Source organism: Liolophura sinensis, chromosome 6 (assembly GCF_032854445.1).
Source record: "Liolophura sinensis isolate JHLJ2023 chromosome 6, CUHK_Ljap_v2, whole genome shotgun sequence".
Taxonomy (NCBI): domain Eukaryota; kingdom Metazoa; phylum Mollusca; class Polyplacophora; order Chitonida; family Chitonidae; genus Liolophura; species Liolophura sinensis.
Window position 1 is genome coordinate 28,280,986 of NC_088300.1, and position 4,519 is coordinate 28,285,504.

Genomic DNA, 4,519 nt, shown 5'->3' on the forward strand with positions numbered 1-4,519 from the left:
TACCTGAAACTACCTTCAGATATTCAGATTTTTCACTGAATCAAATGTTGTCAGATGTTTCGATTGTAAGGTGGGCTTAATGGGCCATATTGATAAAGTATGTCCCAAATGACGTCCCACCAAATTGTCTATATCTCTAAAGCTGGTATTTAATGCCCTGTCCCCGTACATAGTGCGCAAGGAGTTTTCCATTGTCCAAATTCAAAATTTAAATTTCCTGTATATTTCGCATTTGTTGAGCAATTTCTTACAGAACAAAAAATGCTTTGAACTTAAAGGAAAATAACCCTAAGCAAAGGAATATTGTAATAATGCATTAATGAACTCCAACAGTATTTGTATATTTCCTGTGTGTCTATATGACCAAAGAGTGTATAGTTCTGAGTGAATAAACTGATTTTGACAACATATGATACAAACAAAAAATTCACCTTTTTTTGGATTCCTACTAAATTAAGATTTTGATGACAAGTGTGATGAAGATAACAAGCTTTAACCATATTATTATTTAATAATAACAAAGTACCGATATTCCCCAAAAAACACACGCACACCATGCGGATTTTTACAAACTTAAACAAACACTATTATTTCTGTAATATCAACAAGCCTAACAAGCCAATTAATAGTATATAACTTTTGGACTAGCTAATTGTGAAAAATACAAATAATTCTTCACCGGAAACTCAGATGCCACGTTTGCGCATGTACATGTTATGTACTTGATTTATAACAATTAAATATGCATTCATGCAGCGCGGTTTGCACATATATATTCTTATATTTGACTAAAATCAAATGTACAAAGCATTATCACAAATGATACATATCACAATAAAAGCGACTTGCAATAGTATGTGTCTTAAAACTGTATGTTTGTACATGTGAAGAAAGACAATTGTTGATTGATCATGTCAACTGACGTAACATTTATATAAGATTGTAAATATTTATATATATGCATGCAGGCCATTTTGGTGTCTGTACTGTAACAGGTGATATTATCATAATGTAGACGTGTGTTTGATATTTATATACATTTTAACATCGGAGAAAACAAAATCAACGAAGAACCATGATTCAATTTTCGTGTTTTTGTTTTTTTTTTGTTTTTTTTGGTATAGCTACATAGTCACGTAACATAGTACTGACAAGTTTCGCAACCAGTTACGATGGTAAACTTGAAAGAACCATTCATATATACCCCATGTATATATTGCTGATGAAGAAGTATTTGGTGTTTTGATTAAGTCGCAATATTGAGGATTTCATACCAACAGCGTATACAGAAAGGAACAAGCACACTATAACATAGATGTGGGCTGGTCAAACTGTTGCGCATGCAGATGCGTCTTCAAATACCTCATATACATTAACTAAAAGTAGACTGAGGACTGCCCCAACAGCGGATCCTGCCTGGGTCATGAAGCCGTACCAGAAGAGGCCCCTACCCCCATGAAGCTTGAGTATTAAGGCGCAGCACACCCGGGCGTATGTCAAGATCAGGATCACGACCACCCAGGAAGCTACCTGAAAACAAAAATACAACATGGCTGATCATAGCTGTCGGAATAAAAGAAGCTCTATTTTTATTATTTCTGTAAAAATTCTGACTTCTATACACCTGTCACAAATTTTAATCAACCATGAACCCGTTAACGTTTTTTTTTTTTATTTATATTTACTTTTATCATAAAGAGAAGCTTTCAAAAATGCGGAAATCAAGACAATCTAAACCACTTTTCGTATCAACGAAGAGGATTATAGCCCGCTTAAAGTCAGTCGAAACAAGCTGTGTAGATACGCTTTTGTTCTCTTTTCTGCAACTCGTTACTGTTTGTGTATGGTACTGCCAGTAAAGAATATTGGTAGTTCGCAAGCACAGCCTAGTATAGCAGAAAGTGTTATTTTTCAACACAGCTTGTGTAACCGGCTTGCGTTGGTGGGAAATCTTGAGCAATCCTGTCCTTTAATTAACACTTACCGACAGAGCCGCTCCCATCATACTGTCTTTGAGGAAAGGGTTTGGGCTAAGGAAAGCTAGCACCACTATGTAGACCCCGACTAAAGTCCCCAGTCCTGTCAAGGCGCCCATCATTGGGCGTGACTTCAAGGGAAGGAAGAGCGCCAGCACACAAGCTGCCGGATTGGCAATGGTAGCCAGCGTTACAGCGAGATGGTACGCTTCGCTCCCGTAAGGCAAAACTGAATAGGATTGCACTGACAATAAGAAACTATTGGCAAGGAATGTTGTCCAACCAATGAGTAACAATAAGTAAGCATATTGTCCCCGGGTTACTTTCCGTCTGCTCTTGTCGCTGCCTCCACTATTTTTCCGTTCTATTTTCATTTCTTTACTGTGGTACCCAGTTTTGTACTTCACTTCATCAAAGGCACTGGGGTCGTCTTTCGTACACTCGTCAACTTTTGCAATGCTCATGTTGTTGTTGTCTGTTTGTTCTGGTTTATCATTATCAGGTGGAGCTATTTCCTCCTCCCCCGTAAAAGGACGTATATGTTCTCTCTTACACGCTGGGAAATACATGAGCATTGTATAGGCTCCTGCTGATATTACCTGCATCGACCCAAGAAAGATGAAGAAATACATGACAGAGAATCTGGGTTCTCGAAACGTTGGCTCGAAGGCGAAACTTGTTGAGTTGTACCAAGAACCGTTATCAAAGTCGCTGATCTCTATGCTTTTGTTTGTACAGTAGATATCCCCTACGCCCTGAGCCAATGCCACTAGGCCAGGCAGTAACCCGCTCATCCCTTCCCCCAGAAAATAGGTGGTCATATACGGTTCCTGGAAGACGCCCATTGCCGTGATGAAAAACAATGGAGGAGGTGCAGTCCATGATAGACAGACAGAAGTGGAGGGGAGAACAGCGCTGTGCTGTGAAGCGAGCCGAAAACTATGGACGTCATGTCCCAGAGGTACGCCAACAAGAAACTCGCGGCGGTTCCCAGAAAAGCGATAAAGTAGATGGCCGGTTTCTCTGTAACTTTCTTGGGACACAGGATGTTCCCGGCAGTGTAGAGGAGGGGTGCGATGTTGGCCAGCTGAAGGATGATCGTCATGTAGGAGCCTAGGGACCAGCCCTCGGGTAGAAAGAAAACTAAGATAGGCAGCTCCACCCAAATCCCGTTCACGGCCAGATTCGAACCCATGCCGAACAGAGCGGCGAGCACGTGAATGAAAGGCCTGGTGTCGCCGCACCCCTTACAAACGTCCAACTGCATCTTGTCCGATGATTCGGCCTGTAGCAAATCAAAATAAAAACGTCTGTTTAAAATGTGCACATATGTGTATTTAATGATTGATAGATTTCTCATAGGCAAAGAAACCCCTATTCTGTTGTGAAAGTCAGAGGAAAGATCATTAAGCAATACCAATGCAGGAAAATACTTCGTTTTTTTTAAAGACTTTTTCAAAGAGTCTAAAATGCATATATATATATATATATATATATATATATATATATATATATATATATATATATATATATATATATATATATATATATATATATATATATATCAAGTGAATGTATTCCAAACGTATGCGTAGGTGAGGTCAACTTAATACCAACTTGTTCCCAGGTTATTACCAATGTTTCTGTTCCGTGAAAAACGTAATTTTGGAAAAATTATATGAAGAAAACATATTTGCTTTACAGGACAGTGTCTAAAGATCTTTCATCATATATCTTCATTTTCGAGTTTGTTAATTTTCGTTTCTTATTCATTTAACTATAGAGATCTCCATTTAGCAAACCTTTGGCGATTAAGGTGGTTACTAAAATTAAGTAAACTCCTAGGCAAATCAATATAGATATTTCAAAAGATTTAAACAGAACGAACGGCACATGTAAAAGTCCAAATTAATAACCATCTCTTCCAAACGCCACGAATTTCCCAGACAATAGGTTAATTTAGATGTACAGAAAGTACAACATGGACAAACGTGCTGATGAAGTGGATTAATATGCATATTGTTGCATAATTCTATTGGATAGAACTAAAGAGGCCTAACGGCACATGCAGATGTCCATATTCTGAGATATACCGTTCACAAAGATGGGGACAGACACAGGTATGTATAACAATACTCCTGAGCCCTAAGGGCTCTTGGAGAAAACCCTTCCCCCCAACACGTAAATAAATAAATAAATAAACAGACTAACGCTGCGTCCCTTCTCACTCCTAGTTATACCTTCTTCAAAATAAAATATAGTTTGGACGCGCTCTTCAAGGTGTAGCTTTGTATGCTCTAGTATGAATTGAAAAATATTGGCCTTTATTATACAACAGGGCATTTTTCAGTTGTACCGTGGGGAGAATATGTTAAATGTTTATATGACCATCTTTCATCACATAAATTATACAAAGGCACTGGATTAGTTGTTTCTTTTCGATGCCGAAGATATGTTGGATTTGAAGTCCGTTTTTCGGTTTTGTTATTCCAACGTCACTTACTCTACCGATAGGTGTCGCCACAGTTTGTATCCACAGTGAC

General features: G+C 38.3%; 1 pseudogene; it reads right to left on the bottom strand.

The window, feature by feature from the left end:
- Positions 1-1,326: 1,326 nt before the first annotated feature.
- LOC135467068 (solute carrier family 52, riboflavin transporter, member 3-B-like) lies at positions 1,327-3,243 on the bottom strand (annotated as a pseudogene).
- Between the last annotated feature and the right edge of the window lie 1,276 nt (positions 3,244-4,519).